The 12,209-nt window shown below is 45.0% G+C and overlaps 1 pseudogene; it reads right to left on the reverse strand.

Moving 5' to 3' along the window:
- Window positions 1-11,440: 11,440 nt before the first annotated feature.
- On the reverse strand, window positions 11,441-11,982 carry LOC112128561 (peptidyl-prolyl cis-trans isomerase A-like; annotated as a pseudogene).
- Window positions 11,983-12,209: the final 227 nt, after the last annotated feature.

Raw genomic sequence — 12,209 nt, forward strand, 5'->3', positions numbered from 1 at the left:
ATTCCAAATATCTGAGATATTGGTTTCTCAGTCAATTTAGAAAGTGCCAAGGTAAAGGACGTGTCTGTGTCACAGCCTCAGGAGGTCCTGACATGTGCCCAAGGTGGGCACAGCTTCGTTTTATATATTATCGGGAGACATGAGACATCAATCAATATATGTAAGATGTACACTGGTTCAGTCCTGAAAGGCGAGACAACTCGAATCGGGAAGGGGGCTTCCAGGTCATAGGTAGATAAGAGACAAACAGTTGCGTTCTTTTGAGTTTCTGATGAGCCTTTCCAAGGAAGCAATCAGATATGCATTTATGTCAGCAAGCAGAGGGATGACTTTGAGTTCTGTCTGTCCTTTGTCCACAGGAATTTATCTTAGTAGCTATCTTTTTTCGAAATAGAATGGGAGGCAGGTTTGCCCTAAGCCGTTCCCAGCTTGACTTTTCTCTTCGGCTTAGTGATTTGAGGGTCCGGAGATTTATTTTCCTTTCACAGCTGGGCCTTCAATAACAAGTTAAAGGAAGAAAGTGGGAAATGACCGTGTGAAAACTCCAAGATGAATTTATGGGACTGTGTGTAAATCATTTGAATTTTTTCTTCCCAACGGATCTGCTGGACCAGGAGCCTTTTAAGAGATGAAATGAAAGGGAATTGTTAAGAGGTTGTTAATTTTTAACACAGCAGCTCTGAGCTCTCCAAAATAAGCTCAATTGCTTTCACTGTCTTGTCAGAAAAGGTCTCTGTTATGCTGAGACCTGGCATGACGTGCAGGATAAAGGTCAGGGACAAGCTTGGGGCACGTAATGAAAAGCTGGGAGCAGAGTGGGAATGATGCCGCTTTGAACCCAGCCCCTCTGTAGTGTTGAGATCAACAACCATGGGACCTGCACCAGTGACATCACCTCCCAGACACCCTGGGTTCCAACTGAGGGAGTCAGTGGCTCTGCTGAGGTGGGATGGCTTTTCCTGTTACAACCAGGACAGCAGGAGCTGCAGGGTCCTGTAGGGGTGGGAGACTCAAGTGAATAGATCTCGTCCCACTGAACTGCCTTTGCAAAAATTGTAACTGAGGAAATTATGACAGTGAAAGAGATCTGACCGAACCGATTCCATCTTGCTTCTAACCTCCAAGCTATCCTTGTTCATTACTGGTCAAACTAACTTTGGGAGGAACTTAGTTTATACTTTAACTTTGAAGCAAAGATGATAACAGCCCTTTCCCAAAACAGACTCCCTTCTTGCCTACGGACCAGTCTACTTTTGTAGGACTAACAAATTAGCTACAAGATTAGAAATTATGGTTTAGGGCCGGGTGTGGCGGCTCATGCCTGTCATCCCAGCACTTTGGGAGGCCGAGGCAGGTGGATCACCTGAGTCAAGAGTTCGAGACCAGCCTGGCCAACATGCTGAAACCCCGTCTCTACTAAAAATACAAAAATTAGCCAGGTGTGGTGACGGGCACCAGTAATCTCAGCTACTTGGGAGGCTGAGGCAGAAGAATCGCTTGAACCCAAGAGGTGAAGATTTCAGTAAGCCGAGATCACGCCAGTGCACTCCAGCCTGGGCGACAAGCAAGACTCTGTCTCAAAAAAAAACAAACAGAAAAACAATTATAGTTTAGGAGTCATGCATCCTGAGGCTCCAAGATTCTGAACCTCCTCAAGTTGCTTCTAGGAATAACATCACTGTTGTAAAACCTAAGATCAGTGCTTGAGATATTTTGCATTCCGATGCATCAGCTGACATCACCCATACCCGTAATCGGGCTCATCTGGTCTTGTGGCCCCCACCCAGGAACTGACTCAGTGCAAGAGGACAGCTTCGACTCCCTCCCTGTGATTTCATCTCCCACCCGACCAATCAGGACTCCCCACTCCCTCGTCCCCTACCTGCCAAGTTATCCTGAAAAACCCCAACCCCAGAGTTTTCGGGGAGCATGATGTAAGTAATAATAAAACTCAGGTCTCCCATACAGCCAGCTCTGCATGAATTAAACTCTTTCTCCATTGTAATTCCCCTGTCTCAATAAATCAGCTCTATCTAGGCAGCAGGTAAGGAGAACCTACTGGTTCTCCAGCCACCACTGCACCTGTTAAGATTCGGTTCCCTGGGGCTCAGTAGGACTTACCTTGGCTTTGAGAAGGCTGGTAGAGAGAGGGCCAGTGAAATCACCTTTGCAAAAATTATAACAGCGAGAGAATTATAGCAGTGGGGGAGATCTAATCTAGCCAACCCCCTTCTTGCCTATAGCCTTTAAGCTGCCTTAGTTTTTACTGGGCCAAGCTAACTGTGGGAGATACTTAGTAATAGACCTTCCCCAAAACTCAACTGCCTATGTAAAGCTACTGAGAGACCACCAGGCTAGGCAGAGGAGAGGAGCCTGAATTCTGCTAAGGTGTAGACATAAACCATTGCAACCCATCATTCTGAAAGTCACAAGATATGCAACTTCCCCAATGCCTCCTGCAGATAACATCACTACTGTAGAACCTAAGACTGGCTTTTTGAGATGCCTTTTCAGGTTTTTTGCATGTCTAACACCGATGATGGTTCCACCTGGACCCACCAACCATTCCTGTGGCCCCACCCAAAGCGAATCAGCATGCAGGAGGACCATTTCCCACACCCCTATGATGGCACCCCCCAACCAATCAGCAGTAAGCACCCACTTCTTCCCCCAAACTACCTTTGAAAAACTCCTAACCTACAGGCCTTGGACAAGATTGATTGGAGAGATAATCTGTTTCCCACATGGTGTGGCTGGCCTCAGGTCAATTAAATGATTTCTTTACTGCAGTGCTATGGTCTCTGTGAGTTGATTTTGTTTGTACAGCAGGCAGGAAGAACCTATCAGGTCTTCAGCATGAGTGGGAAGGGAGTCCCCCATCTTAAGGGAAGAAGGAAACATAGACATCACCCAGGCTCACCAGGATCACCTGGCTTGTTGGTGACAGAGCTGGCCCTCATCTCTACCATGCTTTCTTGTCTTTTGTGGAAACGTGTTATCGTTCAGCCCCTGACCAACTGTGTGCCAGAAACGATCCTCAGTAATCTCCTCTTCCATGTGTCGCTGATGCTATCGTTTGTCTTTTCTTCCTCTTCAAATCATCTCTTTATCCCCCTTTCCCCTTCACTTCTTTCTCAGAAGAAAAGGCAGTATCCTTCATTTCAAAGTTTATCCTATTTGTCCTGTCTTAGTTCAGGTTACTGTAGCAAATTACCACAGACTGGGTGGCTTAAACAACAATTTGTTTCTCACAGTTTTGGAGGCTGGAAGTCTGAAATCAGAGTGCTAGCACGGCCAGGTTCTTTCTTTCTTTTATTTTGTTTTAGATTCAGGGGGTACATGTGCATGTTTCTTACATGGACATACTGCATACCAGTGGGGATTGGGTTTCTAATGTACCGATTACTCAAATAGTGAACATGGTTCCTGATAGGTAATTTTTCAACTTCACTCCCCTCCCAACCTCCTCCCTTTTGGAGTCACCAGTGTCTATTATTTCTGCTTATGCCAAGGCTGGTTCTTGGTAAAGGCCCTTTTCCTGGTTCACAGATAGCTGCTTTCTCCTTGTATTCTCATCTGGCAGAGAGTAGAGAGAGGAAGCAAGCTCTCTCCTGTCTCTCTCTCTTTTTTTTTTTTTTTTTGGCAGAGTCTCACTCTATCGCCCAGGCTGGAGTACAGTGGTGTGATCTTGGCTCACTGTAACCTCCGCCTCCTGGGTTCAAGTGATTCTCCTGCCTTAGCCTCCCAAGTAGCTGGGATTACAGATGCATGCCACCATACCCGGCTGATTTTTGTATTTTTAATAGAGATGGGTTTTTACCATGTTGGCCAGGCTGGTCTCAAACTCCTGACCTCAGGTGATCCACTTGCCTCAGCCTCCCAAAGTGCTGGGATTATAGGTGTGAGCCACTGTGCCTGGCCCTGTCTCTTCTTACGAGGACACTAATCTCATCATAAGGGCCTCATCCCCAGGATCTAATTACCTCCTTTGACTGTCCCTGCTGCTATAACAGAGTACCACAACCTGGGTAATGTAAAAATGACAGAAATTTATTTCTCACAGTCCTGGAGACTGGGGAGTCCAAGATCAAGGCACTGGCAGGTTTTGTGTCTGGTGAGGGCTGCTCTCTGCTTCCAAGATGGTGCCTTTTTGCCTCATACTCCAGAGGGGACAAACACTGTGTCCTCACATGGTGGAAAAGATGGAAGGGTAAAAAGAATTAGGATACTCCTTTTAACTTCTTTTATAAGAGCACGAGTCCCATTCATGAGGGCAGAGTACTCATAACTTAATCACATCCCCAAAGACCCCACCTCATAATAATACTACATTGGATATTAGGCTCCTACTTAAGAATTTCAGAAGAATGCATACATTCAAACCATAGCACCTCCCAAAGCCGGCACCTCCCAAAGGTCCCACCTCCTAATACTATTACATTAGGGATCAGGAATTCAACATATGAATTTGGGGAGCCAGGGACACAAACATTCAGTCCCTAGCAGTCCTTTTGGCTTGTGATGTGTTGACCACTCCCTCCTGGGATTTGGAGGCCCTGCTGTCCCAGCTGTCTGGCTCATGCCCCCCATGTTGGCACCTCCTAATATGGCTCCCTACCTAATGCTCATCTCACTGCCCCTGGGAGCCCTCATCCAGAGCCATAGATTTAGCTACTGCTGGTGTAGCTTCAATGACTCTACATTTGTTTCAAGCTCATACATATTTCTTGAGCTCAGACCCAGCACATAGCACATTGACTCCTATACTCTTACACATAAATACTCTTGGACACCTTAGACCAACATGTCTCAAACAGAACCATCACCTTGACTTCTAAATAGCCCCTGTTCCTTCAGTCTCTGCTCTGTGAGACGTACCACCAGACACCTTTTGCCACAAGCCAGGAACCCAGATGTTTGCCTCAATTACCTCTCCTCCACCTTCATAGCAGATCAGTCAAATTCCATGGATTTTACCTCCTTAATCTCTCTTGAATCTATTGTCCCCATTCCCACTATTGTAATTTAGCTTTTGCACTGGGAAACCTACATTAATGCTTCAACACTTGGTCAACTCAAGTGTCATCTTGACCAAGCATGGTGGCTTACACCTGTAATGCCAGCATTTTGGGAAGCCAAGGTGGGGGGATTGCTTGGGGCCAGGAGTTTGAGACCATCCTGGCAAATATAGTGAGGCCCTGTCTCTATTTTTTTTTTTTGAGACGGAGTCTCGCTCTGTCGCCAGGCTGGAGTACAGTGGCATAATCTTGGCTCACTGCAACCTCCGCCTGCTGGGTTCAAGTGATTCTCCTGCCCCAGCCTCCCAAGTATCTGGAATACAGGTGCGCGCCACCACGCCCAGCTAATTTTTTTATTTTTAGTAGAGACGGGGTTTACCATGTTGGCCAGGCTGGTCTCAAACTCCTAACCTCAGGTGATCTACCCGCCTTGGCCTCCCAAAGTGCTGGGATTACAGGTATGAGCCACCATGCCTTGCCCTATTTTTTTTTTTAAGTGTCATCTCTCCCAGGAAGACTTCTTTTTTCTTGCTCTGTCGCCGAGGCTGGAGTGCAATGGTGCGATATCGGCTCACTGCAACCTCCACCTCCTGGGTTCAAGCCTCAATTCCCCTGCCTCAGCCTCCCAAGTAGCTGGGATTACAGGCACCCGCCACCACACCCAGCTAATTTTTTTTTTTTTTTTTTGTATTTTTAGTAGAAACGGGGTTTCACCATCCTGGCCAGGCTGGTCTTGAACTCCTGACTTCATGATCCACCTGCCTCAGCCTCCCAAAGTGCTGGGATTACAGGCGTGAGCCACCACGCCCAGCCTCTCCCAAGAAGACTTCTAAGAACCTTTCCAGGCCATTATATAATTTTGGATTTTTTTTTCCTCTTCCATCAGACTGTAAATCTCTAAATGCAAAGGCATTTCCCCACCTTTTGTACCCAGCATGGCAATCAATCGGTGATTGTTAAATGCATGCATTTAAATAAAAAATACATTTATTTTCCACAGCAACATGTAAGATTTTTGGTGAAATGTGAAATGTTTCCATTTTTACCAACCACTCTCCACAGATTTAATCAGGTTTTTTTCTAGGCATATTTCCTCTTATTGTTTCATTTTCTACTTTACTAAACCCGAAAGGAAACAAATATTCAGGATTCACATTGGTAGCTAGAAATTCTGTTCTAGTTTGCTGGGCCAGAGAATTAAGTGAATGCATATCTTCAAAGGAAGTTGAATTTGTAAACCACAGTCAGACAAAATTAGCAATCAGAAATGCTATTGTCCTAGGCAAGAGAATCTCTTTACACCCCTCCTGCGGCTGGCTGTGGAAGCACCACAGCTAGACAGTTCACCTCCCATCCCGTTCTTGCTGGATAACTTGCTGTTATGATTCATTTTAAGGTGAAGCACTAGTGCATGAGAGCAAGTAATAAGGTGTAAAGTTGGAGACATTCATCTTGGACGAGCCCTGTTAGCGTTCCCCTGGTATTCTCACAGAAACCGAGGACAAGAAACAATTCTCAGCTGAATCTTGTAAATTTCCAGATTGGCTTTACTGATGATAACTTGCCTAACATTTATTTAGCACTCATATCATGCTATGATGTGTATGATGGAGTAACAACTGAAAAACTGAACAACTGAAAGTTGTTGAAAGTAACAACTGAAAAAGCCATCTGACCATTCTATCAAGTTTCTTTTCTTTTTTTCTTTTCTTTATTTTTATTTTTTATTTATTTATTTATTTTTTTGAGACAGAGTTTCACTTTTGTTGCCCAGGCTGGAGTGCGATGGTGCAATCTTGGCTCACTGCAACCTCTGCCTCCTGGGTTCAAGAGATTCTTCTGCCTCAGCCTCCAGAATGGGTGGGACTACAGGTGCCCACCACCACACCCGGCTAATTTTTGTATTTTTAGTAGAGACAGGGTTTCACTATCTTGGCCAGGCTGGTCTCAAACTTCTGACCTCTGGTGATCCACCTGCCTTAGCCCCACAAAGTGCTGGGATTACAAGCGTGAGCCACGGCACTCAGCCTTCTTATCTTTTTAGTATAAATGGAAAGAGGACAATGAACACCACATACAAACTATTTTGTTAAATCATCCTTAGTTTTTGTTTTTCAGTGAACTTTGATTAGAGGAAACATATTTGGGGACAGAGTCATTCTGTTTATTTATGTGGACATTACATTACATCTGGGAAATAGACTGAATGTCAAGGTACAGAGGGCACTCTGTTGCCTATATCAATAAGCCCCAGCCAAGGTCTAGTTATCCCTTTTTAGGTAAGTAGGTGAAAGGGTGATGGTGGTAATGTGAGTACTTGCATCTCTGGTTGTAGAATTTTTCCTAGGCTATTGTAAAGTCTATATTAAGGCTAGGAGTTCCTGGTCATATAGAGACCTCTAGCCATTGAAAAACCCTTCTGTGGTATTGATAGAGCAGGTTTGGCATTTGTCCACTCTAAGAGGACTGCATGTCCTTGTGACTCAAACCATTAACTGAGAACTGGCCTTGACCTGTGGGGAAGGACATGATGAGGAGAGAAACCCAGCAGGACATTGTTATCGGTGCCAACATAAGCACGAGGGTGAAATGCATCTGCTTCTTGAGCTGTCGTTCTGCAGAGGAATTTGTTAGTTAACCGGCATTGGCTGAGTGTCTGTTCTATTTAGAGCTCCTGTTATATGAGTTAGCTAAGTATCAGCTCTTTAGGTCATAAATACATTGAGCATTTTGGGAAGACATTTAATGTATGTGTGGCTATGTATTTCTCTAACAACCATCCCCTAATTTTTTTTACATGATGCATGTTGTCCATATTAGATTCTGTACAGGGTTCCTTCCTTCCTTCCTTCCTTCCTTCCTTCCTGTCTTTCTTCCTTTTTTTTTTTTCAGGTGGAGTACAGTGGTGTGATCTCAGCTCACTGTAGCTTCAACCTCCTGGCCTCAAGTGATCCTCCTGCCTCAGTCTCCTGAGTAGCTGAGACCACATGGTGTGTGCCACCATGCCCAGCTAATTTTTGTATTTTTTTTTTTTTTTTTTTTTGTAGAGACAGGGTTTGACCACATTGCCCAGGCTGGTCTCCAACTCCTGGGCTCAAACAATCCACCCGCCTTGACTCCCCAAGGTGCTAGGATTATAGTTTTACAGTGTGAGCCACCATGCCCAGCTTTTCTTTTCTTTTTCTTTAACTTACAATGCTTTAATTTTTTGATAGCTTTATTGAAGTATAAATGATATAAGAATTGCACATATTTAAATGTATAAAATTTGATGACTTTGGTTATAATGCACGTATACCTATGATATCATCGCCACAATCAAGGTAACAAATAAGTTCATCATCTCCAAAAGTTTCGTTGTGCCCCTTTGTCTGCCTTTTTGTGTGTGTATGCAAGGAAGAACACTTAACATGAAATCTATCCTCTTAACACATTTTTAAGTGCACAACATGGTATATTGTTAACAATAGGCACTATGTTATACAGCAGATGTCTAGATCTTAATCATCTTATATAACTGTAGCTTCATACCCATTGAAAAACTCCCCATTTCCTCCATCCTCTGGCAACCTCTATTGTATTTTCTGCTTCTCTAAGTTTGATTATTTTAAAGTCCTCATGTAAGCTTCTGTGACTGACTCATTTCACCTAGCATAACGTCCTTTAAGGTCCATCCGTATTGTCGCAAATCATCCCCTAACAATTTCATGCAGGGCTGCCTTGATTCTATAGTAGCTCCCTTTCACATGAGCAATATAAAGTGTACTTAATTGTGTATTTGAGTCAGGTCTTTATACCCTTACTGCATGAAGCCATCCACAACAACGCACGCGAGTAGTGTCTGTGTAAGAGGAGGCACAGTCAAACAGAAAGCATTCTCTTTCCGGCATGTCTGCAGAGCCTGGACACTGGCATATGCAGAGGCCCTCACAGGACTCTCCTTAAAACCCAAAGTGGTTTTAAAACTTGTGGTCGGGTGTGGCGGCTCATGCCTGTGATCCCAGCCCTTTGGGAGGCTGAGGTGGGTGGATCATCTGAGGTCAGGAGTTTGATACCATCCTGGCCAAAATGGCGAAACCCCGTCTCTACTAAAAATACAAAAACTAGCCGGGCGTGGTGGCGCATGCCTGTAATCCCAGCTATTCAGGAGGCTGAGGCAGGAGAATCGCTTGAACTCGGGAGGCAGAGGTTGCAGTGAGCTGAGATTGCACCACTGCACTCCAGCCTGGGCGACAGAGCGAGACTCTGTCTCAGAAAACAAAAAAACACCAAAGAAAACCACTTGAGGTTGTACAAGAAATAGTCGGAGTGACTGAATCCTGCTGCAGAATCACTAACGTGATTTGCTTAAAAGTTTACTTAAATAAGTTATAAATCTATGATACATTTTTTTTTCTGTATCCCAGGCTGGAGTGCAGTGGCTTCCATCTCAGGAGGTGTCTCCTGTGTTTTTTTTTTGTTTGTGTGTTTTTTTTTTTGAGTAGCTGAGTAGCTGGGATTACAGGCACCCACCACCATGCCTGGCTAATTTTTTTATTTTTAGTAGAGATGGGGTTTCACCATGATGATCAGGCTGGTCTCGAACTTCTTGCCTGAAGTGATCCACCTGCCTCGGCCTCCCAAAGTGCTGGGATTACAAGTGTGAGCCACTGCACCCAGCCTATGATGCACATTTTGTTATTAGTTTTACATATACAGTGTTATCAGTTAGGAAAACCATAAGCAGTGATACCAAGTTAAAGTGGTCTTTTTCTCAAGAAACAAGCAGCCTGGAGGTAGAAAGTTGCTGGCATTGGTTTAGCTGCCTGACAATGTCAATCAGACCCTGACTCTTTCTCTCTTTCAGTCCTGCCTTTCTTAGCATGCGGGCCTTTTGTTAACATGCTTGTCACTTTGTGAGAGTGCGATTGTGGCCACAGCTGCAGGTACCATGTTTGTATTCAAGGCACGAGAATGGGGAAGGGGCAGTGCCAGTGACCACTGCTCCTGGGCCTGTTCTCTTTGTACAGAAGTAAAGCCTTTCTCAAACACTCCTCCTTATGCTGCCCAAGAGTTTCATGTTTGTCTCGTTGGACAGAACTTGTCACTTGGCCATGCTTAGCTGCAAAAAAGGCTGGGAAAGAAGATTTTTTGTTTTGTTTTGTTTTTTGTGAGATGGAGTCTCACTCTGTTGCCAGGCTGGAGTGCAGTGGTGCGATCTTGGGTCACCGCAACCTCCGACTCCCTGGTTCAAGTGATTCTCCTGCCTCGGCCTCCCGAGTAACTGGGATTACAGGCACATGCCACCATGCCCAGCTAATTTTTGTATTTTGTATTTTGTATTTTTAGTAGAGACGGGGTCTCACCATGTTGTCCAGGATGGTCTCCATCTCCTGACCTCGTGATCCTCCCGCCTTGGCCTCCCAAAGTGCTGGGATTACAGGTGTGAGCCACTGCGCCCAGCTGGGAAAGAAGTATTTAACATTTTCAGCTTCCATAGTGGAGGCTGGCACAACAGACGAGGATTAGAAATAAGCTGCCCTACCAATGGCTTCTAGAGAGTCCCCACCAATCCTTCATTAGGGAAGGAGGATGTGGCCAGAATCTTTTCAGTGGCTTCCTTTTGTGGCATTTAGATGTAAATTAGATTTTTCAGGGTTTCAAGGAGCAGGCACATCCTCATGTTATTTCCATGAATGAAGGCCAGTTATAAGGCTACATAGGGAAATAAAGGACACAGGAAGTTGTCTCAGGCCACGTGGTTAGGCCATACAGGACGTAGTCTGGGATGTACTTGTAGCCCCATTGCTCTGATAGCAACTCTGGTGGCACCATCACAATACCTGGCAAGTGACTCTTCAGAACTGGGCAACTGTGGATTCCTGCTCTGGGTCTCCACCATGACAGGGACTCAGATATTTTGCCTCTGACTCTACTGCTTTTGTCTGTATCAGCAGATTTTCACTCGTGCCTTATGTCAAATGTCCCAAGAGTTCCTGTGGGACAGCCTTCACCATCCAGCAGAGGGGCCACTATAGGGCAGAGTTCTCAAGGCCACCTCAGGCCTCTATCCATGTCTCCCTTGGCCTATCTGTGTGACTGGGTGATGGATCATGTGTAACCACTGTTGATCACACTCAGAGGGGACTGTGGGTGAGGTGGGTTCCCCAGGGCTTTGGAGGAGGTAATGAAACAATGGCTAGTCCTGGACCCTGGCTCTAAGCTATCTGCTAAGCTGTATCGAACTAGCCTTTTTTTTTTTTGGTTGTTCGTTTTTATTTCATAATCATAAACTTAACTCTGCAATCCAGCTAGGCATGGAAGGGAACAAGGAAAACATGGAACCCAAAGGGAACTGAGCGAGAGCACAAGGATTCTAGGATACTGTGAGCAAATGGGGTGGAGGGACGCTCTCCTGAGCTATAGAAGGAATGATCTGGTGGTTAAGATAAAACACAGTTGGCAATGGTGATCTTCTTGCTGGTCTTGCCATTCCTGGACCCAAAGCGCTCCATGGCCTTCGCAATATTCAGGCCTTCTTTCTCCTTGCCAAAGACCACATGCCTGCCATCCAACCACTCAGTCTTGGCAGCGCAGATGAAAAACTGGGGACCATTTGTGTTGGGTCCAGCATTTGCCATGGACAAGATGCCAGGACCTGTATGCTTCAGAATGAAGTTGTCATCATCAAATTTCTCCTCGTAGGTGGACTTCCACCAGTGCGATTACGGCGTGTGAAGTCACCACCCTGACACATAAACCCTGGAATAATTCTGTGAAAGCAGGGACCCTTATAACCAAATTCTTTCTTCCCGGTGCTCAGAGCACAAAAGTTTTCTGCTCTCTTTGGAAACTTGTCTGCAAACAGCTCAAAGGAGACTCAGCCCAAGGGCTCGCCGTCGATGGCGATCTGAAAGAACACCGTGGGGTTGACCGTGGCTGATAGTACAAGGCTCCTGATGGCAGCAGCAACTGCAAAGCCCATTTTAAAAAAAATTACAGCTATTTCACTATTTACACAATCATTCATCTTTCTATCTTCATTTTCTTGAAATTAAATCCCTAAAACCTTTCTGCCTTGACTATGCAAGGTGCCAGAAAACCAGAACAAATAATAACCAAAAAGGTCACATTTGTATTGCTTTGGTGGTGTGTGTGTGTATATATATATATATTTTTTTTTTTAATTAAAAATATTGATAGGCTGGGCGT

Source organism: Pongo abelii, chromosome 14, assembly GCF_028885655.2.
Source record: "Pongo abelii isolate AG06213 chromosome 14, NHGRI_mPonAbe1-v2.0_pri, whole genome shotgun sequence".
In the NCBI taxonomy this organism is placed as follows: domain Eukaryota; kingdom Metazoa; phylum Chordata; class Mammalia; order Primates; family Hominidae; genus Pongo; species Pongo abelii.